The sequence below is a fragment of the Capra hircus genome, chromosome 18, assembly GCF_001704415.2.
Source record: "Capra hircus breed San Clemente chromosome 18, ASM170441v1, whole genome shotgun sequence".
Lineage (NCBI taxonomy): Eukaryota > Metazoa > Chordata > Mammalia > Artiodactyla > Bovidae > Capra > Capra hircus.
In genome coordinates this window covers 59748751-59775763 of record NC_030825.1, presented here as the reverse complement: position 1 = coordinate 59775763, position 27013 = coordinate 59748751, and the positions used below count along the sequence as shown (strand labels likewise).

The 27013-nt window shown below is 43.0% G+C and overlaps 1 protein-coding gene across 1 annotated transcript in view; it reads right to left on the bottom strand.

Annotated features, from left to right (window-relative positions):
• LOC102191034 (zinc finger protein 420) overlaps positions 1 to 14697 on the bottom strand; it is a 44541-nt gene extending 29844 nt beyond the window's left edge. The window contains exons 1-5 of the mRNA XM_018062905.1: positions 14605 to 14697; positions 14370 to 14475; positions 13868 to 13989; positions 13244 to 13329; positions 2919 to 2976 (exon numbers count right to left, since the gene is read on the bottom strand). The gene's annotated coding sequence lies outside the window, so the exon portion shown is untranslated. The remainder of the gene's footprint in view (positions 1 to 2918; positions 2977 to 13243; positions 13330 to 13867; positions 13990 to 14369; positions 14476 to 14604) is intronic.

The window sequence follows — 27013 nt, the reverse complement described above, 5'->3', positions numbered from 1 at the left end:
CCATAAGAGAAAGATCCCAAGGCGGGGCACTCTCCAATATTCATACGGGTGCCGGCGGCCTAATGTAGATGGTGCAAGCTCCTTGTCTGGAACTTTATTGGTTTTCCACGTAACCCAAGTTAATCAGCCTCTTCTCTCCACTTAATCTTCCTACTACACTATTTCTTCCTCATCTAATCTTATATTAACAAATAAATAAGTTTTCCTCGCTGACTCCGTCCACCCTTCGAATTCCCTGGATATACCGGGGCTGGACCCCAGCAAATTCGGACTGGATATCTCAGTCAGCTGGCTTGCTACAAACAGGACCTATTGGATATGTGGCTCTTACCTATGGGCATGGCTTCCCCTTGGTTGGATAGAGAGATGCACCCTGGGTCTAGCCTTTACTCATGGCTTTGTATTTTCAGAGCTTCCAGAAAAGTTTGCTAATTTACCCCACCTGAAAACTCAGTGGGCAAGGTCTGTACTTCACTGGTATGATTATTTGGCTGCAGTCTTTGTTCCCTCTTTGGGGACTACAGATGTTATGCTACGAGTGGATCTTAGACTAATTTTACTCAACAGCCATTACAAGATTCTCAAAAAGCTATTTCAGCTCTTAATGCGGAACAAGCAAAAATTAGGTGGTTTTACAAAACAGATTAGGTTTAGATATTCTGACAGCTGCGCAAGGAGGCACTTGTGCCATTATTCATACCCAATGCTGTACATATAAACCTGATATGAGCACTAATGTTATTCATTTTATTAAACACATGAACAAGATGATTGAGGCTATGGATATTCCTGAAGCCTCAACTGCCTCATTTTGGGAGATGTTAACTAATGCCCCATGGTGGAAAACTATCTTTCTTACAATAATTGTGATTGCTTTGTTTTTGCTGTTTGCTCCCTGCATCTGTAACTGTGTAACTGGATTTGTTTCTAGTTGCATGAAAGCTTTTAAGTTACAAACAGCTGTGTTAGGGGAAGCACACTGATTGAAACCACCCATCCTGGCCAGGCACCATAGTAACTATCTGCATGAGCTGTTTTATGACAGGAGATCCTGATAAGGAATAAGGAACTAATGAACCACCACCAGCCTGAAGAGTTCGGGAAAGGTCCAAAGGAGACACGGAGCGTCTGTCCACTTCCCAGAATCTCTCTGGCTAGCATCCATCTTGGCTGAGCAATGCGTGCGCCACCAGGAAAGACTCCGAATTAGAATGACTGGCCAAAGACCACCCGGAAAGTAATCTCATCACAATAAAACCTGAGACTGTGACCCACGCGGCAGAGCGGTTCTCCTGGGTTCCCTTACCCTACTGCTCTCCACCCGGGTGCCCTTTCCCAATAAAATCTTTTGCTTTATCAGCACGTGTCTCCTCAGACAATTCATTTTCGAGTGATAGACAAGAGCTCGGTTTCGGACCCTAGAAGGGGTACCCCTTCCTGCAATAGTTGCTCAAACTCCTGCTACTGCTGCAGCTTCTTCCAACTACTATTTGGGGGCCCTGGATCAGACATCTTCAGTTTGAGGGTTAGGAAAATATGCTGCCTCACCAATTTAAGGACAATGTCCCTTGTCAGCTCAGAAGCAGTTATGGAATGAGCACGATGCCCCTTTTCCCTAGGCAACATAATTCTTCTAAAAGAAAAGGGGGGACGGAGAGGGTAACAGGCAGGAAGGCCAGGGGTCTCCAAATGGAGGAAATAGGCTGCAAGTGTCAGACATTTTTATCTCTCTTAAGGGGCAGGAGGAAACAAACTAGTGATATTTTTTTCCTTCTCTATACAAATTTAAAAGGAGGTTTCTCTTAACATACTTGTTGCCATAATGATACCCGGTTTCACCTGAAGTTAACTATTCTCAAACCTTGAGTTAACCAATGCATTTTTCTTATGGAAATGTTTGTCTTAAGCTACGTGAATGGACTATATGCACTTACCCCAGACTCCGTCCTCAGGTGGGTTCCACCTAATGGCTCAGAACCTACTTCACAAACCAGTATGTTATACTTAGATATTGTTTCCCCTAATCTATGTAAACAAAACTATTTGTATGGTAATCTGCCCTTCTACAAGATTCAGGTTAATCATTTTATGGCCTGGGACGAATCATCTGGTGCCAAGACATCCCGAAATGCATTCTATGGATGAGGGCCCTGGTGCCATTCTGAGTTTTAAAACCTTCCTTTTCTTCATTAACAGACTGCTAGTGACTATAATGGCACCCCGCTCCAGTACTCTTGCCTGGAAAATCCCATGGATGGCGGAGCCTTGTAGGCTGCAATCCATGGGGTCGCTAAGAGTCTAAGAGTCAGACAAGACTGAGCAACTTCACTTTCACTTTTCACTTTCATGCACTGGAGAAGGAAATGGCAACCCACGCCAGTATTCTTGCCTGGAGAATCCCAGGGACAGAGGAGTCTGTTGGGCTGCCATCTACGGGGTCGCACAGAGTCAGACACGACTTAGCAGCAGAAGCAGCGCCGCCCCGCCCCGCCCCGACACATTCTGAACCCTCTTCCACCTCCCTCCTCACCAGATCTCTCTGGGTTGTTCCAGAGCACTGGCTTTGGGTGCCCTGCTTCCTGCATTGAACTTGCACTGATCATTCTGTTTTACATATGGTAATTTACATGTTTCAGTGCTATTCTCTCAAATCATCCCACCCTCACCTTCTCCCACTGAGTCCAAAAGTCTGTTCTTTACATCTGTGTCTCCCTTTGTTGCCCTGCATGTAGGATCACTGGTACCATCTTTCTACATTCCATTTACATGCATTGATATGCAGTATTTGTCTTTCTCTTTCTGACTTATTTCACTCTGTATGATAGGCTCTAGATTCATTGACCTCATTAGAACTGATAAACGAGGTGACACTTTTGCTAAGTATGGCACAAAATAGTCTAAGATGATTTACTACTTACCAAGGAAAATTTCAAATGTATGAGATGAAGGGAGAAAGCACTCAGGCAAGGAATGAATCTGAAAAAAATTTTGAAAAAAAAAAAACCTGAGAATTATTTTTAATCTAAAAATCTGGTGTCAAAGTTTAAAAAAATGATAAGACTAGAATACTGGAAACAAAAAAAGCTTATTTCTGAAGTTGAAAATGAGTACAGAAACTGAATGAATTAAGACCTATTCCAAGCTACAAAAAGCACCATACATAAAGAAAGGAGAAAATGTGAATCCGTTTTTTTAAAAAAATTGTTCCTTTAAAAATGCTACCCAATAATGATACAGTGGATAAGAATCTGCCTGACAATGCAGGGGACATGGATTCTATCCTTGGTTCATGAAGATCCCACAAATACAAGCAACTAAGCCTGTACACAACTACTGAGCCTGTGCTTTAGAACCTGGGAGCCACAACTCCTGAGCCAAAATTTTTGGCACAGCACAGCCAAAAAATTCATCCAAAAAAAATAAAAGCTACCACAGAGTGACACTCTAGAGTCAGTCATTTCTTGCCCCAGGTCTCTTCTTCCCTGACCTCTATCTTATGATAGGACAAGGGAAGGGGGTCACTCACAACTCAGTTTATCAAGCCACTGCCTGAGGCTCAACAGGGTTTGTAAATGAAAGTCATCTTCTGCCACAAGTAATAAAAAAAGACACAAGCCTGATAGACAGGAATTTTGAAATTCTCATCCTCCTCTGTACAACCAAAAAAATCATCTGTATCCAAACAACTGGCCACACCTGCATCGAGCTTACCCCTCTGTTCACCTATCTCCCTATTTCATCTGGGTCTTGGTGTCTCTTTTTCTCCCTCTCTGCTCTCCTGCTGTTCGTGTCCTATTTCCTCCCTCACACGTGTCCTGTCCCAGGCTGCTGCAATTCGTTCCCCCTTGAAATGCTCTCTCTCTCCAACCTTCCTGAGTCTTTCAAAAATCCATACCTACGTCTGCCTCTTTCTTCCCCCATTTCGGCTCCCTCTCTGCGCTCCAGATTATTCCCCTTCTCTCGCTGTGACTCTCCTTTCCTCCCCACTCTCTGGCAGGCCATGTGGCTATGCTTCCTTCCAGCCCTTTCTTCCTCTGCTCCTTACCTTTCTCTGCCAGCACCAGAAAACCGGCCACCTCAGATTTAGACTTGAACCCTTGTGGTGGGACTCAAACCAGGTGAAAACACAGCTGGGGACTCAAACCCGGCTGAAACCCAGTTAGGGACTCTCCACCTCTGACGTCCCTCATTGCCCTTCGCCTCCCCGCTCCCATCACTAAGACAGGGCAGTTCTCCCTATGCTGTTTCCCAGTCCCTGGAGATCAGGCTTTCTAATTATTAATACTTCTCTATTTTACTCACTTGGCTATTTTCAAGGGTTAACCTCTTTGACTTGACTATCCCTTTGCAAATCCCTCAGCCATTCTCAGTTTTCCCATTGGTTCTCCCTGATGCTTTTCTCCTCAGTTTCAGTTATTTCTCTCAGTCCTTCTGACTCTGCTTCTCCTGATCCTCCAGCCTCCTGAATTTCGGAAGAGCACCTTTTCCGACTGAGCTGAACTGGGCATGCAACAGCACTGACTGTCACGTGCCTGGCCCAGGTCACCTACCCTATCCGGGGTGAGGGGACGGGCTGACAGGAAAGGCGGCTGCTGCGGGGCAGAAGGACCGGCCTCAGGAGACGCGAGGACAGAGGACCTGGGAGGGAAGGGGCTCAGGAGCGGGGCGGCCTCTCCGGAATCCCAGGACGGGGGAGAGGGCGCGCGGCCTATCAGGGCTCTGCCTCCAGCGATCGAGAAGGCGACGCGGCAGGCGCGACTGCAACTCGCGAAAGAGGGCTTTACTTGGAGAGGCAGAGGTAAACAAGGGTTTTAAGCAGGAAAATGTCGCCAGAGGCGGTGTCTACGCAAACCGAGGGCCGAAACCACCTCAGCAACACTTAAAACCCAAACGAAAAGATAACTGTGCCGTAACGGCAGCAGCAGCGTTTCTTCGGGGCCGAGCACCTGGTGCCAGGGTTTTCAGGTCGCTGGCAATTCCCACACCATGAGGACGAGTGAGCGGGGGCGGAGGTGGGGATTGGAGGGGTGGCGAGCTCTGCAAACTTACTCTTGAAGGAAGCTTAGGCGCCGCTCTGGGACCTCGGCTCCGCGCTCTCCAACTTCCGGCTCCGTGTAAAAGGGCTGTTGGTATTAGAGCCGGGGATTCCGATCAGGGGCGGGGCGAGCGCACGCTGTGCCCAGAGTTCGTGGGAGGGGCGGGGCGCGGAGGGGGGCGGGGCCTGTTACCTTGACAGCATTAAGTTAATGTCTGTAACACTGCTCAGGTAAAAGCTTCAAGTTATGTCGGAAGCCAAGATACTTCCTCTTAAGACTAAAAGGGCTTATTCTCAATAAAAAGCTGTTTTTCACAGCATGTTGTGCTCAGATCCTGATAGTGAGGCTGAAGCAATTCAGGGATCTGGGAACTTGGGCAGTTTTAGGAAACAAGAATGGGACTAGTCTCTATATTATAAATACAAAACTCTGCCTGGGTAGAAATCAGCTATTCCCTACTCACACCCTACAAAACAGCAAACTTAGCATAGTGCTGAGTTCAACAAACTCAGGGTCAGTACGTGGGTGTCTGAGATGGAGGACTTAAGGGATGTGATCATTTGGGTCACTAACCACAGACTTTTAAGAGCAAGACACTTTAAATGATTATAAACTGCGTTATTATTTCTTTTATCCAACGTGTTTTAATTATTTCCCCTTTCTAAACCCAACTCTTTAAACAGTGACATAAAGGGGGTTGTATAAGCAACTCTTACAATGACAAATATCATTGTGTAAGTTTAAGCTACAGAGAAAAAATTAACTGATATGTATACTGTGAAACGATTATCACAATAAGTTTGCCTACCATTCACAATTTCGTATAGATAACCTAAAAGTGATTCTTGACAGTAGATTCACCAATGATTTATCAGATAGACACCAAAAGCTCACGCCAACAAAATAAAAAGAGTTAAATTGCACACATCCTAATTACCAAATACTGTGCAGTAATCCATCCTCAGCAGTGAAAAAACAATGTACACTATAATACCAAAAAGTTGCCAAGCATATATTCAATAATAGTTTAAATCATCAAGAATACATAAAATAGTTTAAATCATCAAGAAGACATAAAGAAAACAGTTTAAATAGTTTAAATCATCAAGAATACATAAAGAACTCTAAAAAGTACTGATCATCAATTCCACCACAGGGGTGGGGGAGCTTTCTTAACCAACCATCCCACATACAGCAAACAAAATACAAACAGTAACATAAAATAGAAACTTAAAGACAAATATAAAAGACAATCATTTATAATGCATACAAATATTAATAAAAGGAAAGTAGCTATGCCTTGGAAAAAAACAAATGATGGTTTATCACTGAAGTTATCACGCCACTACATAAGCTCTGTCATTAAGTTGCTACAAAATTAAGTGTGGAGGCAGAATGATCAATAGCACCCAGGTGACAAGCATGCAGCATCAGCAAACTTTACTCAACAGCCTCACAAATATAAGGGTGTGAACCTGGACAGTACCATTGTCAGGAGAATTTCCTGAGGCTCAAAGGGAATGGTGATAGTACATGTGAACAACTCTATCACAGTGCCCTTCACGCAGGCTTCTCTGACATCACTCAAAGCCAGAAAAACATGTACAGGTCAAGGTCTCAGATACTTTCTCATATCACAGAACACACTGACTACTGTACTAAGTAGCTTCAAGTGGTAATTCTGTATGCAGCAGGAAAATATTACAACCAATAGGGGAAAGTATTCTCCTTTAAAAATTTTCTCTTATCCAGTAAACCCACACCACAGAGAGTCCATGAGGAGCTGCCGCGTAAACACAGGCGGATTACCACAGCAGAGAAACTGGACGACTTCAGACCCTAGAGCCACATACTTCAAAATCAAATTTAAAAGCAAAAATATAAAATCTAAGGAGAAGGCGGCACTAAGCCGATGTTGTAAAGAGCAATATTCCATAGGAACTTGGAATGTCGGTTCCATGAATCAAGGCAAATTGGAAGTGGCCAAACAAGAGATGGCAAGCGTGAACGTTGACATTCTAGGAATCAGTGAACTACAATGAACTGGAATGGGTGAATTTAATTCAGATGACCATTGTATCTACTACTGAGGGCAGGAATACCTCAGAAGAAATGGAGTAGCCATCATGGTCAACAAAAGAGTCCGAAATGCAGTACCTGGATGCAATCTCAAAAATGACAGAATGATCTCTGTTCGTCTCCAAGGCAAACCATTCAATATCACAGTGATCCAAGTTGATGCCCCAACCAGTAATGCTGAAGAAGCTGAAGTTGAACGGTTTTATGAACACTTACAAGACCTTTTAGAACTAACACCCAAAAAAGATGTCCTTTTCATTACAGGGGACTGGAATGTAAAAGTAGGAAGTTAAGAAACACCTGGAGTAACAGGCAAATTTGGCCGTGGAATGCGGAATGAAGCAGGGCAAAGACTAATAGAGTTTTTCCAAGAAAATGCACTGGTCATAGCAAACACCCTCTTCCAACAACACAAGAGAAGACTCTCTGCACATGGACATCACCAGATGGTCAACACTGAAATCAGATTGATTATATTCCATGCAGACAAAGATAGACAAGCTTATACAGTCAACAAAAACAAGACCAGGAGCTGACTGTGGCTCAGATCATGAACTCCTTATTGCCAAATTCACACTGAAATTGAAGAAAGTAGGGAAAGCCGCGAGACTATTCAGGTATGACCTAAATCAAATCCCTTATGGTTATACAGTGGAAGTGAGAAATAGATTTAAGGGCCTAGATCTGATAGAGAGAGTGCCTGATGAACTATGGAATGAGGTTCATGACACTGTACAGGAGACAGGGATCAAGACCATCCCCACGGAAAAGAAATGCAAAAAAGCAAAATGGCTGTCTGAGGAGGCCTTACAAATAGCTGTGAAAAGAAGAGAGGCGAAAAGCAAAGGAGAAAACGAAAGATATAAGCATCTGAATGCAGAGTTTCAAAGAATAGCAAGAAGAGATAAGAAAGCTTTCTCCAGCAATCAATGCAAAGAAATAGAGGAAAAAAATAGATTGGGAAAGAGTAGAGATTTCTTCAAGAACATACAGATACAAGGGAACATTTCATGCAAAGATGGGTTCAATAAAGGACAGAAATGGTATGGACATAACAGAAGCAGAAGATATTAAGAAGAGGTGGCAAGAATACACGGAAGAAGTGTACAAAAAAGATCTTCATGACCCAGATAATCATGATGATGTGATCACTAATCTAGAGCCAGACATCTTGGAATGTGAAGTCAAGTGGGCCTTGGAAAGCATCACTACGAACAAAGCTAGTGAAGGTGATGGAATTCCAATTGAGCTGTTTCAAATCCTGAAAGATGATGCTGTGAAAGTGCTGCAGTCCATGTGCAGCAAATTCTGGAAAACTCAGCAGTGGCCACAGGACTGAAAAAGGTCAGTTTTCATTCCAATTCCAAAGAAAGGCAATGCCAAAGAATGCTCAAACTACCGCACAATTGCACGCATATCACATGCTAGCAAAGTAATGCTGAAAATTTTCCAAGCCAGGCCTCAGGAATATGTGAACTGGGAACTCCCTGATGTTCAAGCCGGTTTTAGAAAAGGGAGAGGAACCAGAGATCAAATTGCCAACATCCACTGGTTCAGGGAAAAAGGAAGAGACTTCCAGAAAAACATCTATTTCTGCTTTATTGACTATGCCAAAGCCTTTGACTGTGTGAATCACAATAAGCTGTGGAAAATTCTGAAAGAGATGGGAATACCAGACCACCTGACCTGCCTCTTGAGAAATCTGTATGCAGGTCAGGAAGCAACAGTTAGAACTAGACATGGAAAAACAGACTGGTTCCAAATATGAAAAAGGAGTACATCAAGGCTGTATATTGTCACCCTGTTCATTCAACTTAAATGCTAGTACATCATAAGAAATGCTGGACTGGAAGAAACACAAGCTGGAATCAAGATTGCCGGGAGAAATATCAATAACCTCAGATATGCAGAGGACACCAACCTTATGGCAGAAAGTGAAGAGGAGCTAAAAAGCCTCTTGATGAAAATAAAAGAGTAGAGCGAAAAATTGGCCTAAAGCTCAACATTCAGAAAACGAAGACCATGGCTTCCAGTCCCATCACTTCATGGGAAATAGATGGGGAAACAGTGTCACACTTTATTTTTGGGGGCTCCAAACACTGCTGATGGTGACTGCAGCCATGCAATTAAAAGACACTTACTCCTTGGAAGAAAAGTTATGACCAACCTAGATAGTATATTCAAAAGCAGAGGAATTACTTTGCCAACTAAGGTCCGTCTAGTCAAGGCTGTGGTTTTTCCTGTGGTCACATATGGATGTGAGAGTTGGACTGTGAAGAAGGCTGAGCACCGAAGAATTGATGCTTTTGAACCGTGGTGTTGGAGAAGACTCTTGAGAGTCCCTTGGACTGCAAGGAGCTCCAACCAGTCCATTCTGAAGGAGGTCAACTCTGGAATTTCTTTGGAAGGAATGATGCTAAAGCTGAAACTTTGTCCACCTCATGCGAAGAGCTGACTCATTGGAAAAGACTTTGATGCTGGGAGGGAATGGGGGCAGGAGAAGGGGATGATCGAGGATGAGATGGCTGGATGGCATCACGGACTCAATGGACGTGAGTCTGAGTGAGCTCCAGGAGATGGTGATGAACAGGGAGGCCTGGCGTGCTGCAATTCCTGGGGTCGCAAAGAGTCAGACACCACTTAGCCATTGAACTGAACTGAACTGAAGGAGAAGGAAAGTCAGGAAGAGTCTACACTCCCAGACTAGATAGACCAGTACAAGAGTGGAAAACTATGAGATGTGGGGGTCTCATATTCTAAGACCTTGAGATGGGACTATTTGGTCCACCCAGAGATGCCAAGCTAAGAGCCTGAAATATTCCCTTTGTTGGACTGCTGTCCTTACAGTTTTCCTAAGTAACAGGCACAGAAGATCCAATCCACCAGCTTGTTCCACACATCGTGACATCTATGTCAGCAAAAGGAGAACAGCAGAAATGGATGAGTGATCTCAAGAGGCAGACAGGGTACTTTCTCATTTTCAGATTCTATCTTCCAAATATGACAACTGCGATGAAAGCAGCACCGGATCAGGCGTTAGACGCTTGGGGCATCAACTCTGATCTATATGGACTAAGAATTGAATAGCCAATACATCCAAGCCCACAAAGAGAGAAGGGGGGCAAGGTAGCCCACCTCATGCTCCTCACACTCAAGAAGAATCAGCTCACAGCAGGGAGATGGCGAGTGTTGTGGATACAAACCGTGCCTTTGTGTCTGATGGAGCTGCAGCACCACTGGCGGGTGAAAGAACACATGATACATGTTGAAGGACAGGCTGAGGACTCGGGGAAAGGTTAAGCTTCCTCTGGGACTTTAATAAACAAATTTCTCTTTGGCCAAAGAACGGAGAGAGTCAATTCCTAGGTAGGCTGAGAAGTCCGGGGTACCCGAGGAGAAAGGGGTCTGGGGCTCTGGAGGAGGAGAAAGGGGTCTGGGGCTCTGGAGGAGGATAGAAAGCGGTCTGGAATTATCAAGGAGGAGAAAAGGACAAACTTTTTTTCTTTAAGCCCAGAGCTGATGATTACACAACAAAACAACTCCACTTAAACTCTGTACTAAGCAGAGACATTACTTTGCCAACAAGGTCCGTCTAGTCAAGGCTATGGTTTTTCCAGTGATCATGTATGTGAAGAAGGCTAGGCACTGAAGAATTGATGCTTTTGAACTGTGGTGTTGGAGAAGACTCTTGAGAGTCCCTTGGACTGCAAGGAGATCCAACCAGTCCATTCTAAAGGAGATCAGTCCTGGGTGTTCGTTGAAAGGAACGATGCTAAAGCTGAAACTCCAATACTTTGGCCACCTCATGTGAAGAGCTGTCTCATTGGAAAAGACTCTGATGCTGGGAGGGATTGGGGGCAGGAGGAGAAGGGGACAACAGAGGATGAGATGGCTGGATGGTATCACCAATTCGATGGACATGAATTTGAGTGTTGAGTGAAGTCCGGGAGTTGGTGATGGACAGGGAAGCCTCTTGTCTGCAATTCATGGCGTTGCAAAGAGTTGGACACGACTGAGCGACTGCACTGAACTGAAGATAATATAACAACAATGTTTTCTGCTTGAAGACAGGTTTCTCCTTCTTGAGAACCTTCTGGTTAATCCTGTCATCTTAAAATGTAAATTCTGGGCATGGGTCTGGTAAGACCTTTACGACCTTGAGACATTCTTTTGACTTACTGAAACAACTAACTGAGAAAGTATACAGTACCTTGCTAAGACTAGCGAGGGGGGGCATTCTCCATCCCCCTTCTGATGTCTATGTCAGAAGCTTCCTCTGTCCCATTTCATACTTTAATAAAACTCTGCTACACAAAAGCTCTTGAGTGATCAAGCCTGGTCCCTGGTCCCAAAACTATATCTTCTTTTTCAGAAATCATGACTCGGACATTGTTCACCATAAGCTCTCATCTCTATGTACCATTACAAGAGGTTTCCAATCACTATTAATGTTGTGCTTTCCTCTCTGCCCTGAGATCTCATCTCTGTTCACACTTTTGATACATTCCCGTCCATTTTGGGGTTTTGTTTTGTTTTCAAAACAAGTATCTCAAACTAAAATATATGCTGTATGGAAAGAGCACACCTAACATTGTTCTCAGTGGTGAAAGACTGAAAACTTTTCTTCTGAGATCGAGAAGAAGGAAAGGATGTGCACTCTGCATCACTGTTCAACAAAGGACTGAAACCCCTAACCAGAGCAATTAGACAAGAAAAAGAAATCACAGCTTCCCAAAGTGAAAAATTAGAAAGCTACCTTCTTCCCTATAGGACAAGGTCTTTTGTGTATAAACTGTACATTCCACACAGACACAAAAAACCTCCTGCCACATCAAATAGCAATTTTAGCAAACTTGCAAGATACAAAAGTCAATGTGCAAATCAGCTGCATTTCTATACACAGTGAACAATGTTAAAAGAAAATCACATAACAATTTTATTTACTATTATATTAAAAATGGATGAAATATTTAGGAATAATTCACCAAGGAGGTGAAACATATACACTGAAAACTACTTAACCATTTCTAAAAGAAATCCAAAATAAACAAATAAATCTAGTAGTCATGGACTGGAAATCTCAGTACTCTGTATTTCCAAGTTACTCAAAGTGTTCCACAGATTTAATGAATTCATTATGACACGTACAATAGAAATGTTTGCAGAAATAGAAAAAACTTGCCAGAAGTCATAAAGAATCTCAAGGGGACCACAAACTGCAAAAATACTCTTCAATAAGTAAAAAGATGAAAGATGAAGGCGACCCTTTCTAAAATTTCAAGCCATATCACAATATAATCCGGCTGGTGTAGTACTGGCATAAAGATGGATTTATACACCAAGGGAACAGAAGAGAATGTTCAGAAATAACTATTTGCATATTTTTAAAATCTAATGACAAGGATGCTAAGAAAACCCAGTGGAAAAAAGACAGCTGCCATAACAAATAGTGAATCTATGGGTTAAACAATGAAGAGGAAACCTCACCTGCATCAAAAGTAAAAACATCTCTGTGCCAAACCACAAAATGAACACAGTGAAAAGACAAAATCTGAACAATGAAGGCAATGACAGTGAATTTCCAGCTCTCAGAGATTTAGATTCTTGTCACAGTTTCAAACAGATGATGGAATAGCACACTGTCACTGATACCTGACTCAGAATTTTCCATTCCATTTCCAATCAAGATTTTTAAGTCAGTGACTCACTCACTCAGCTTCAATTACCTTAGAACAAATTTCCCTTTTTAGGTCTACTTCCAGATTTTACCAGGTACTGTGCATGTTAATACCTGACTTCCACCCACAGCTTCTTAATCCTGATTGACAGCAGACTGCACAGCCAGAAGGACCCGAGGCAATCCCTGCTGCCCAACAGCACTGAGACCCCTTCTCAAACCTGTGGGTGTGAAGCCCTGCCCCGGATGCTGCCCCCAACACAAGGTCTAGGCCACTGGGTCATGGGGAGATGGGATCTAAGTGGAGATGACAGGCCCTGAGGGAAGTTCCCTGGTGAGTGTGCAAGTACCAGGGTCAGGAAGGATACTTCAGAGTCAGAGATGATCAGTCAGTCCAAAGAAGGGATTTCAGGAAGGACTGACTGAGAATCAACTGACAATATGATTTTACCTGAGAAAGAGCCATTCCTCTTTTCTTGCCTTTTTCCTCCTCTTCCCAGCTTCTTCCTCAGACAATGTAAGTTTTTAGAAGTTGATCTGGCAAGTGGAAAACAGGCTGCTTCAGGCTTAGAATCAACGTCCCACCTTCGTTTGCCACAACCACAAAAACAGGAAGATCTCACTATGTGGAACAGTCCTTTGGTGTCCACTGCCTCAGGTGGGATGCTGTTTCTGCCCTCCTATTTCTTCCCTCACACCTGTCCTGCCCTCCTCGGCAACTTGTTTCTCCTCTTGCTCCTCTTCTCCCCACCCCCACCCTTCTAATTGTCCTAAACATCTATACATCTGTCTCTTTCTTTCTCCAACTCTGCACCCTCTCTGCCTTCGAGTCACACCCCTTCTCTCCCTGTTACACGCCCACTCTGGGGCACTGCAGGTGTCTATGCTTACTTCCTTCTCTTCTCTTCCAGTCAACACCTATCTCTGTTTCTCGCCTAGGATCACCCCTGTCAGCCCTCCTACCGCAGACGCGGGGCCCCTGTCTCTTTGTCTCCAACTCCTGGAGATCCCAGGCCTTTGTCCATTATTCTTTCACCCACCCGCTGCTTTAAGGGCTAACTCTATTTCATTTTACCATCCCTTTGCAACTGCCTCAGCCATCCTGGGCGACCCCATCCGTTCTCTCATTGTTTTCCACTTCTGAGTTCGCCTTTCACTCTCAGTCACTGTTTCTTCTGATTCCACTCGCCCACGTATCTACAGAAATGATGAGTAAATGAAACGCCCGCCTATCAAAAGAGCACCTTTTCCAACTGGACGGGCTCGTGACGGAAAAACACTGGGTGTCACACGTCCAGCCCAGGGGTGAGGAAAAGGGACTGACCAGGAAGGGAGGCCTGCGGGGCAGAATGATCGGCCTGAGGAGACGCAAGGGCAGAGAGGCTGGGAGCCAGGGGCGTCTCGGGCCGGGCGGGCTCTCCAGAATCCCAGGACCGGGGAGAGGACGCCGCGGCTTCTTCCGGAGCGGGGCTGTCGACGCGACCTCCAGGGGCCGACAGGGTGAGGCGATGGAGATGGGCGTGCCAGAATCCCCCTCGCGCCAGGGAACTTTACAAGGCACAGGCGTAGGTACTAACGGTTAAGTTTTAAGCAGGAAAATATCCCGAAAGGCGGTGTCTCTGGGGCCGAAGGCCGAAAAGCAAACGGCAAGGACAAGACTCAGAGCGATTTCGAACACTCGACCTGCAACAGCGGATTCTGGGTTTATTTGGGGCGGACGGCGGGTTATCGGGATATTACTGCCTCAGAACCAACAGGACCCTGAAGATAGGAGTGGCGAGGGGGAGTTGGACGGCTAAGCGCGCAGCATACCTTTACACTAGGAGAAAAAAACCTCAAGGACCGCCCAGCGACCTTCTCTCGCGGCCTTCCGCTTCCGCAGGAAACTGCGCACGCGCGGATTCCGAAGCGGAGCTTCCGGGTCGGGGGCGGGGCGGATCGCTGCAGGCGAGGGGCGGGGCGAGGAGCGTGTATGTCTGCAGCGCGAGAGCTAGGCGGGACAAGGGGCCCGGGAGGTGTTTAACAGTCCTGTGATGCCCCATAAATTACAACCTGGTTTTTTTTTTTTAATTTGTTGCCTTTAACATCTAAATAGATAGCACATTCTTCTATAATTACAATATGGAAATGTCGATGAACAAAATAAACTTTTTGTCATGTGTTGAGTAAAGAACGGTGGTAGTAGTGAAAGTCGCTCAGTCGTGTCCGACTCTGCGACCCCATGGTCTATACAGTCCATGGAATTCTCCAGGCCAGAATACTGGAGTGGGTAGTCTTTCCCTTCTGGGTGGGATCTTCCCAAGCCAGGGATCTAACCCAGGTCTCCCGCATTGCAGGCAGATTCTTTACCAGCTAAGCCACAAGGGAAGCCCCTGTTAATAAGATTTATCCAGTGTTTTAGCAACGACATCTAAGCAGCCAGGGTATGGTCAGTGTTTGCGGACAGACTTAAAAATCTGCAATCCGTGCCTACCTTTGATTTCTTCTTTCAGTGCCTGTTGGCTGCTAGACAGTTCTCTTCTCCTTAAATTCTTCAGATTTAATTTGAATTTTATATATTCCCCCACAGCCTCCTGGAAATTTTGAGGATTTGGGTCACTTTGCGCTCCCTGCTTGGTATGCCAGAAAAACATGCACTGGGCACAGTGGAGAGGAGGAAGCTGGTGGGTTCCGCGGACCGCAGGGAGTGCTGCGGCAGGGCTCCACACCGCCATGCAGGCAGAGGCAGCGGGCCTTCCCAGGTCGCTGTGTCACCCCGTTATACTTTTAAGGCAAAAGCTTATAACTTTGGAGACCAGTATGTTAGAAACTAGGATATGTCCTCCTAACAATTAGAAAAGTTTCAATAAATATTTTATTTTCCTTTTTAAAAATTTTTGAAATTACGAAAGTATGACAACACGTTTACATGATGCTTTGAAAGTAGTTACAGACAGTTCCACTATATATTACAATTTTTTCAGTGGACAAATTAAGATTTTTTAGTTGGAATTTCTATATTAAACTCTCAAAAATTAATAAAATGGACAGGAAAGTAGGATATACTAGACCTGAAAAGAATTGTGAACCAATTCAACATAATTAAGACTTACACAATTTTCACAGAAGAGCAGGCTACAAATTTTACTCAAGTTCCCATAGACTATTAACCAGGAGGCACTGGAACATGACATAAAACAAGGTGCAAAAGTATCACGGCCTAAATAACGAGTATTGAAATCATACAGGGCCTGCTCTCTTATTATTGTGAAACTATGTGAGAATCAATACCAAAAGGTATTTGAAAATAACCCACATATTTTCAAGTGCAATAAATAAATAAATGGTTTTATCAGCAGGTTCTTGCCTGTCCTGCTCCTGGCAATTCAGGGGTTGGGAACCTGGGTCTCCAAAGAGTTCCTATAGGGTGGTAATTAGATTCAGAACATTTCCTGCCATTAGAATAATCTCACCGTCTTAAGAAAACAAGAAATTTTTCTGGATTTCTCTCTGTACTGCAAACTAAAATAAGAAATACAAAACTATCCCTGGGGAAAATGTACCATTTTACAGTGACATCCTGTATCACAACTTTTCCTCTTTCCACATGGCTCAGTTCCAGAGACACAAGGTCAAAACCTACAGTCTGAGAGTGGAGGACTAAGTATGTGATGGGAACTTCCGTCAGTACCTTTTTTTTTATTTTGAAATTGGCAGAGTTTACTAACCATTGCTTTAATAAGAGCAATTTTCGTTGATCAGTTGCTAAGTCGAATCTGACTCTTTGCAACTCCATGAAATGCAGCACACCAGGCTTCCCTGTCCTTCACTATCTCCCAGGGTTTTCTCAAACTTGTGTTCATTGAGTGGGTAATGCCATCCAGCCATCTCATCCTCTGTCGCCCTCTTCTCCTGCCCACAATCTTTCCCAGCACCAGGGTCTTTTCCATTGAGTCCGCTCTTTGCATCATGTTGCCAAAAAGAGCAATACATCTTTAAAAATTGATGAAAACTGCCTTGTTCCTTTAGTACACATTCTAAACTTCTACTGCTCTCCACACAACAGGCCAATAATTGAGAGACAAGTTGCTGGGGCAGGAATAATGACTTTATTCAGAAAATCAGCAAACTGAAAATATGGTGGACTGTACCTACAAAACCATCTTATCCAAGTTAAAACTCAGTCCCGTTTTTTACTAAAAGAGGAGGGAGTCAAGTCAAGTCAAGTCAAATTCCTTTGAACCTAAGGAATCAAACAGTTAAGTAACAGAGTATAAAAGTCCATCAATAAGAGTTCCCTGAGAAACCTCAAATAACAAGGAACTTGAAGAGCAATGGAAGGCCATAAAAGGTCATTGTATAGGGTCACTCCTCAACCCCTCCCCCCCACACAATATCAGTAATCTCATTACTATTTAAATCATTCCTGTGCTGGGGTAGAAAAAATTTACGGGTACATAATATATTTAAGAGATAATTTCAACTGTTGAAAAGTACAAAGCTTATTTACGAGATGGTGTTTTGTAATAAAACCATGGAGTTGCATATCCATGCACACATGCATGCACATGCAAATACACAATTGACTGAAATGAAGAGTTGCCTCTTGACACATTTTTAAATCATTTTCCCATTATCATTTTTAGTCATATGTATTTCAGCATCTCTGGGGCCATGAAAATGAATCAACTGTACTTATGTGTGTCAATATTACCTTTTTTTAAAAGCTTGTTTATTTATTTAGGTTGTGCTGGTCTTTGTTACTTTGTGTGGCTTTTTCTAGTTGCACTGAGCGGGAGATACTCTGTAGTTGTGGTGAGTGGGCTTCTCACCACAATGGCATCTTTTGTTACAGAGAACAGGTTGTAGGTGAACTGCAGGCACAAGGCTTCTGTAGTTGCAGCACATGGGGTCTGTAGTTTTAGCTCACAGGCTCTCGAGCATGGGCTCAGTAGTTGTGGTGGATGGGCTTAGTTACTCCCAGGCATGCAGAATCTTCTCGGACCAGGGAGATCAAACCCATATCCCCTGCACTGGCAGACACATTCTTATCCACTGTACCAACAGGGACATCTCAACTCTAATACTATATTAGTTTTAAAAAAAGAAAAAGTAGTAGACGTATAAAAAACATATATAGAATACTTTGAGTCCAATCTCCATAAAATACCTGTCTTCACAAATAATATGAGGGCATCTCTCCTGGCGCAATGGTAAAGAATCCACCCGCAAATGCAGAAGACATGGGTTCTGCTCCAGGATAATGCCACATGCCTCGGGGCAACTAAGATCAAGTGACACAACTACTGAGCCTGTGCTGTAATGCCTAAGTGCCCAAACTACTAGGCCCACGTTCTGAAACTACTGAAGCCCAAGCATCATATAGCCCATGCTCTGCAACAAGACACAACAAGAATCCCATGCACCACGACTAGAGAACAGCCCCCACTGCTGGCAACTAGAGAAAAGACCAAGCAGCAACAAAGACCCAGAACACCTAAATAATTAGTTTTTATAAAAAAATTTTCTCTGCAGTTAATTTTAGGTATGTAGTTATTAATAAAAACCAAATTTTATTTGTTAATTCCACAATAAAACAATGAACCAGGGTTAGTAAAGTTGGGGACTTCCCTGGCAGTCCCGTGGTTAAAACCTCACACTTCCATTTCCGGAGTTTCAGGTTCAATCCATATTGAGGGAACTAAGATTCTGTAAACTGCACCATGTGACAAAGAAGACAAAAAAATATCAGTAAACTTGGACTTCATAGTGAAAAATAGATGATGGAATGAAAATCCCCCTAGCCCTGTTAAACATGGTGTTTAATACCTACAATCAACATCCCCAGTTCCTGAGCCCCAACTACACATGCAGGGACACCCTCCATGGGGAACAGACAGTCCTCTGTGCCCACTGTCTCAGGAGGGACTCAGGACAGTCAATTCCGGCACAGAGACTGACACAGGAGCTTTCCCACACTTTCTCTTGGATCACACTCCCCTCCTGGTGAGGCCTCATGTACCCAGGAGCAGGGGGCACCTCCGCTGACCCCATGATCCCCTTCAGGTCACACAGCAGGCCCTGGTCCATCCCCACTCAGAGCAGAGTGTCCTCCTCATCCCTGGGGCCGTTCTCAGTCTCAGAAGCGGAGCCTAAGAGCCTTGGTTCTCAATGTAGGATCCAGATCAGATTTGCTGCACTGTGAACATATCTGGGACTAGGACCCACACAAGTATCTGAGGACGTCTGATAGGGCAGGGGGTACCATACATAGTTTTGCAAAATGCTTCATGGATCTCATGGGGAAACATGGGTTGAACACCATTAAAGGTGGCAAACCCAGCCCACCTCCTACTTTCTTCTTTTCCAGCCTTACTGAGATAGAACTAATCAAATGGATATGTGTATACTTATCATGCATGATGTGATCATCTGACAGATATATACACTGTGAAATATTTATCACAATCCAGTCATTAACACATCCATCAACTCCCATTTCCCATGTTTTGTATGGTGAGAACACTTAAGATTTACTCTGCTGGCAAGTTTAAAGTATGTAGTAACACAGAAGAATTTACTGCAGTTAGAATGCTACACATAGCTCCCCAGAACTTATTCATTTTACAGCTCAAACTTCATACATTAACATCTTCCCATCTATAGATTCCTTTGGGTAGAATACTCATTTTCACTATATTGATTCTTCCAATTCGCGAACATGGTATATTGCTCCATCTATTTGTGTCATCTTTCTTTCACTAGTCTTTTATAGTTTTGTACACGTAAGTCTTTTTGTTTCTTTAGGTGAATTTATTCATAAGTACTTTATTCTTTTCATTGCAATGGTGAATGGGATTGTTTCCTTAGTTTCTCTTTTTTCATTCTTAGTATATAGGAATGCAAGAGATTTCTGAGTATTAATTTTATACCCTGAAACTTTACTATACTCATTAATTAGCTCTAGTAATATTCTGGTGCTATCTTTAGGGTTCTCTATGTAGAGGATCCTGTCATCTGCAAACAATAAGAATTTTACTTCTTTTCCAATCTGGATTCCTTTTATTTCTTTCTCTTCTCTCACTGCTAGGACTTCCAAAACTATGTTGAATAGTTGTGGTGAGAGTGGGCACCCTTGTATTCTTCCTGATTTCAGAGAAAATAGCATACACAACTTTTGTGTGGTTTCTTTGGAAGACATATATTTTTAAGTCTACTACACTCTGATGTCTTGAGAAAGCCCTTGCCTACACAGTTCATGCCTTCTCTTCAATATGGACTCTTATTGCATAATACTTCAACTCAAGGTGAAACTTTTTCCACTCTGATTGCATCTGTAAGGCGTTGCTCTAGTATCGTCCCCAAACTTTGCTGTTTCAGAAAACTCCTTCCTACAAACACATTTGTGTGGCTTATCTCCAGGATATATATTCCTACATACCTAGGGAGTGAGTAGTAACTGTGAAAACTGCAATAGTCATTGCATCTCTAAGTATATTTGATAAATCCTGAGTTTAAGGCAGCACCTAAAAGCCTTGCCACATTACATACACTTGTAAGGATCTCCCTAGTATGGATTATCTGATGATTGGTGAGATATGAGCCCTGAGTGAAGGTTTTACACATTCATTATCACTTGTAAGCTTTTCCTTCAGAATGACTTCTTTATGGAATCTTAAATTGAGACTGTTGTCTATAGGCTCTCTATAAGACTGTTGTCAAGACACACTCATTACATCAACATACCTTCTGTGTATTAGAGTATGAATTTTCTCATGAAGCCTAAATGGAAACACCTGACAAAGCCTCACCACAGTGAATACATTTGTAAGGTCTCTTGCGTATGGATCACCTGATGTGTTTTTAGGCCTGAATGCTACCTGGTGCATTGCCCAACTTATTATATTTCCTTTCTCTGGATTATGAATTCCCTGATGATGTGACTGAGACTTGTATTGAAGCAGTGGTCACATATATTACACTTACATTCTTTCTCTCATGTACAGGTAACCTTATGGTCCCCTTAAGATTTATTGCACTCTAAATGTATGGCTTCTTTCCAGTATGATTTTTTTTTTTTTCACGATTTGCAAGGTTTGAATGCCTTCTAAAACACTTGTGACAATCCCTACATGGGTAAGATCTCAGAATTCATTACATGATGGTTAGTTAGTTCTGAACTCAGAATCCAAAGCTCTGCCACACCCACTGTATTTGTGCAGTTTTCCTACAGTTTGACTTTTCTGAAGGTCAAAAGAATGATATACTTTACTGCATTTATTACATCTGTAAGGTTTCACTCCATATGGATTCACTGATTATCTGCAAATCGATTCCTGTGACTGAAGGGTTTGACATACAAATTACATTTATATCGTTTTCCTTAATGGTCAGTTGCAGATGAATGTGCAATGAAAGCTCTCTCACACTAATTATATTTGTATGATTTCTTTCTAGTATGTGTTCTCTGATGAATTATAAGACCAGAAATCTGACTAAAGGCTTTGTCACACACGTTACATTTGTAAGGTTTCTCTCCAGTATGAATTCTCTGATGACTTCCAAGGTTGGCATTTTGAGTAAAGGACTGACCACAAATTTCACATTCATATGGTTTCTCTCCAGTATTAATTCTCCGATGAAATACAACTTTGCACTTTGACTAAAGGTTTGCCACATATATCACATTTATATGGTTTCTCTCCAGTAGATATAGAGTGCCTGATGAATTATGGATGGAGGTTCATGACACTGTACAGGAGACAGGAATCAAGACTATCCCCAGGAAAAAGAAATGCAAAAAAGCAAAATGGCTGTCTGAGGAGGCCTTACAAATAGCTGTGAAAAGAAGAGACGCAGGGGAAAGATATACTGATTTGAATGCAGAGTTTCAAAGAATAGCAAGGAGAGATAAAAAAGCCTTCCTCAGTGATCAATGCAAAGAAATAGAGGAAAAGAATAGAATGGGAAGGACTAGAGATCTCTTCAAGAAAATTAGAGATATCAAGGGAAGATTTCATGCAAAGATGGGCTCAATAAAAGACAGATATGGTAGGGACATAACAGAAGCAGAAGATATTAAGAAGAGGTGACAAGAATACACAGAAGAACTATACAAAAAAGATGTTCACGACCCAGATAATCATGATGGTGTGATCACTCACCTAGAGCCAGACATCCTGGAATGTGAAGTCAGGTGGGTCTTAGGAAGCATCACTGTGAACAAAGCTAGTGGAGGTGATGGAATTCCAGTTGAGCTATTTTAAATCCTGAAAGATGATGCTGTGAAAGTGTTGCACGCAATATGCCAGCAAATTTGGAAAACTCAGCAGTGGCCACAGGACTGGAAAAGGTCACTTTTCATTCCAATTCCAAAGAATGCTCAAACTACCACACAATTGCACTCATCTCACACACTAGTAAGGTCATGCTTAAAATTCTCCAAGCCAGGCTTCAGAAATACATGAACTGTGAACTTCCAGACGTTCAAGCTGGATTTAAAAAAGGCAGAGGAAGGAGAGATCAAATTGCCAACATCTGCTGGACCATAGAAAAAGCAAGAGAGTTCCAGAAAAACATCTATTTCTGCTTTATTGACTCTGCCAAAGCCTTTGACTGTGTGGATCACAAGAAACTGTGGAAAATTCTGAAACAGATAGGAATAACAGACCACCTAACCTGCCTCTTGAGAAACCTGTATGCAGGTCAGGAAGCAACAGTTAGAACTGGACATGGAACAACAGACTGGTTCCAAAGAGGAAAAGGAGGACGTCAAGGCTGTATATTGTCACCCTGCTTATTTAACTTCTATGCAGAGTACATCATGAGAAATGCTGGACTGGAAGAAGCACAAGCTGGAGTCAAGATTCCTAGGAGAAATATCAATAACCTCAGATATGCAGATGAGACCATCTTTATTGCAGAAAGTGAAGAAGAAGAGCCTCTTGATGAAACTGAAAGCGGAGAGTGAAAAAGTTGGCTTAAAGCTCAACATTCAGAAAACTAAGATCATGGCATCCAGTTCCATCAGTTCATGGCAAATAGATGGGGAACCAGTGGAAACAGTGGCTGACTTTACTTTTCTGGGCTCCAAATCACTGCAGATGGTGATTGTAGCCATGAAATTAAAAGACGCTTACTCCTTGGAAGAAAAGTTATGACCAACCTAGACAGCATATTCAAAAGCAGAGGCATTACTTTGCCAACAAAGGTTTGTCTAGTCAACGCTATGGTTTTTCCAGTAGTCATGTATGGATGTGAGAGTTGACTATAAAGAAAGCTGAGCGCTGAAGAATTGATGCTTTTGAACTGTGGTGTTAGAGAAAACTCTTGAGAGTCCCTTGGACTGCAAGGAGATCCAACCCGTCCATCCTATAGAGATCAGTCCTGGGTGTTCATTGGAGGACTTATGTTGAAGCTGAAACTCCAATACTTTGGCCACCTCATGTGAAGAGCTGACTCATTTGAAAAGACCCTGATGCTGGGAGGGATTGAGGGCAGGAGGAGAAGGGGATGACCGAGGATGAGATGGCTGGATGGCATCACTGACTCAATGGACCTGAGTCAGAGTGAACTCCAGGAGTTGGCGATGAACAGGGAGGCCTGGCATACTGCGGTTCACAGGGTCGCAAAGAGTGGGACACGACTGAGCAACTGAACTGAACTGAACTGAACTCCAGTATGAATTCTCTGATGAACTGTAAGGTGTGCATTTTGACTAAAGTCTTTGCCACATACATCACATTTATATGGTTTCTCTCCAGCATGAACTCCCAGATGAATTCCAAGTTGTGTATTTTGAGTAAAGCACCGGCCACACACACCATATTTATATGGTTTCTCTCCAGTATGAATTCTCCAATGACCCGTAATATAAAACCTGTGACAGAAGGCTTTGCCACGTAAATTACATTTATATGATTTCTTTCCTGTATGAACTGCTTGATGGTTGGTTAGAGCTCAATGTGCATTTAAATCTTGGTCACACTCATTACATTTGTAAGTTTTCTCTCTGGTATGAATTCTCTGAAGAATTCCAAGGCTCGCCTTTTCAGTAAAGCACTGGCCACAAACATCACATATATATGGTTTTTCTCCAGTATGAATTCTCCGATGAACTATAAAATAAGATCTGTAACTAAAGATCTTTGCCACATACATTTAAAGAGCTTCTCTCCTATATGTCTTAACTGCTTGATGGTCAGTTAAGACTAAACGTGCACTAAAGGTTTCCCACCCTCATTACATTTCTATGGTTTCTGTCCATTATGTATTGATGAATTATAAGGCCCCAACTCCAACTAAAGACTTTGCCACACTTCTTACATCTGTAACGTTTCTTTCCAGTATGAATTCTCTGATGAATTCCAAGGTGTGAATATTGATTAAAGCATTAAAGACGGAAAGAACAGTACTTCACATATTCATTCCCTCTCTACCTCCTTCTGAATGCATAAGGAATAGTACAATATGCAAATATCGATTACTTTTAAAGAACTACTAAACCAAGACCATAGGGGTACAAAATAGGAAATTGGATATTTCAAAAGGTTGAAATCAACTTTAGAAATACTTAAGCTCTGGAAAAACTCCTTGTGTACCATGTAGTGGGCAGATCACCTGAAGAAAGGACAAGTTTAAATTCCCAATGCCAATCATGAGGCTTTTCATGTCTGAGTCAACAGGGCTTTGAGCTCAGTCACTAAAAATGGGCTACCAAGAGGCATACAGAGAAAATGCAGAGACACACCCCCAGGGCAGATCCCAAACTTCAGAGGCAAGTTATCCTTACCCACAGAGAGCACAATACCTGAGGGTTTCTATCATCACATCCCTGTACAAGGCCCTCTGAACAGGGTTCAGGCATTCTCATGCCTCAGGAGTGAATTTGATGGCCACAACCTTGAAGGTCAACTGCCCCTGATATGAAAATACATTTCACCAATAGGCCCTGAGCAGAGTTTTTATTTTCACACAAAAGGAGAAGAAAAATATCATTTCAGTAGAAATAATATTCTGATAAATCAATGGAAAGCTATTTGGAGCCAATTCTTGGTCTTTAATTGCCTACATTAAATATTGTTTCCAAAATAAATAATGAATCAAAATTAGTAAAGTTGGGACTTTCCTGGTGGTCCAGTGCTTAAGACCATGCATTTCTACTGCAGGGGTTTTACGTTCAATTGATCCTCAGGAACTAAGATCCTGCAAGACGCAACTTGCAACCAAGGAGGAAAGACAAAAAATATTAGTAACCTTGATTTCATGGCTTAAATAGATAACGGAAAGACTAGAAACAATGAAAAGAATTAAAAAAGAAAAAGAAACTGAAAAAGAAGAAAAAAGATAAAACAGACAATGATATGAAACACCATCTAGTCCTAAGATCTCTTTCTGAACTTTCTATTCCATTCCCAAACACTTAAGTTTTCAAGGAGGTGCTCATTTAGTTTTAAATGTACTATAAAAAGTAAGAACTGATTTCCACTCATTGGCCTCTTTCGCAGATTTTACCATGTACTGTACATGTTAATACCTGAGGTCCACATACAGCTTCTTTACCCTGGTTGACTGAGAGCAGACAGCGCATCCAGATTGGCCCTAAACAGTCCCTGCTGCCCAACAGCACCAAGACCCTGTCTCCAACCCGTGGGTGAGAAGCCCTGCCCAGGATGGTGCCCGGGGAGCCTCCTCACAAGGGCCAGGTCACCAGGTCATGAGGAGACAGGATCTAAGTGGAGACGACAGGCCCTGAGGGAAGGCCCTAGGTGAGTGTGCATGTACAGTAGTCAGACAGGACACTCGAAGTCAGACATGATTAGTGAGTCCTGAGAAGGGCACTTCAGGAAGGCAGTGTGAGAATCCACTGAGAATATGACCCTACCTGCAAAAGAACCATCCCTGACTCCTGCTTTTTCCTCTTCTGGGCTTCTTCGTCCATGAGTCTTCACAGTTCTATCATGAAAGTTAAAAACATGCTGTTTAATGCTTAGAGTCAACACATCCCTTTCCTGAGCCCCAACCACACACACACACAGGGAAGCCCTCACTGTGTGGAACAGATAGTCCTCTGTGGCCACTGTCTCAGGAGGGACTCAGGACAGTCAATTCCTGCATAGAGTCCAACACGGGACTTTCCCACAATTTCCTTGGATCACACTCCTCTCCTGGTGAGGCCTCATGTACACAGCAGCAAGGGGCACCTCCACTGACCCCAAGATGACCTTCAGGTCACACAGCAGGCCCTGGTCCAGCTCCACTCAGAGCAGAATGCCCTCCCCTCCCCCAGAGCCTGATCTCAGTCTCAGAAGTGGAGGCTAAGAGCCCTGGTGCTCAATGCAAGATCCAGATCTGAATCATCTGCAGCTCTTTGCACATTCCTGGGGCAAAGCCCTACACAAGATCCTGAGAAACATGTCTGATGGAGGAGAACTGACTAACCAAAGGAGTATGTGTATACATACCCATATACCCTGTGACCATGTGACACATGTACACTGTAAAATATTTATCACAAACCACTAATGAACACATCCATCACCTCCAAATTCCCATGTTCTGTGTGTGGAGAAAACACTGAAGACATACTCTCCTGACAAATTCCCAGCATGCAGTAACAGAACAGGATTAACTACAGTCAGCATGCTGCGCATGCCTCCCCAGGACGCATTCATTTTACAACTCAAAATCTGTACCATTTGACCAACATCTCCCCATCTTCCCCACCTTCCAGCCCCAGATGACCACCATCCTACCCTCTGGTACTAGTGAGTTTCATTTTTTTTTACATTCCATATAATGGAAGGACATACCAGTCTTTCCCTGTCTGTCTTAATTCACTTACCATGATATTCTCTACATTCATCCAAGTTGTCCCAAGTGAGGCAAAGCTCCATAATTGTTTATAAGAAAGTCGCTATTGAACGAACAAATCTTAATCCCAAACTACAAAAATAATTAAATGTAAAGAAAGCAGAAAGCCAAAAGTAAAACCATCACAAAGAACATCTTTAAAGTTCCTTGAAAAGGCATCATGTAGTAACAGTCAGTTCTTGCCCCATTTCTTCTCTCGCATAACCTCTACTCTCACCAGAAATAGGGAAGGGGGTGACCCACAGCTGAGAGAATCAAGTCACTGCCACAGCCCCCACCTCAACAGGCTCTACACATGGATGATCTTTGAATACAAATTATTACAAAATACACATGCCTCACAGACAGAAGTTTTGCAATTCTCATTCTT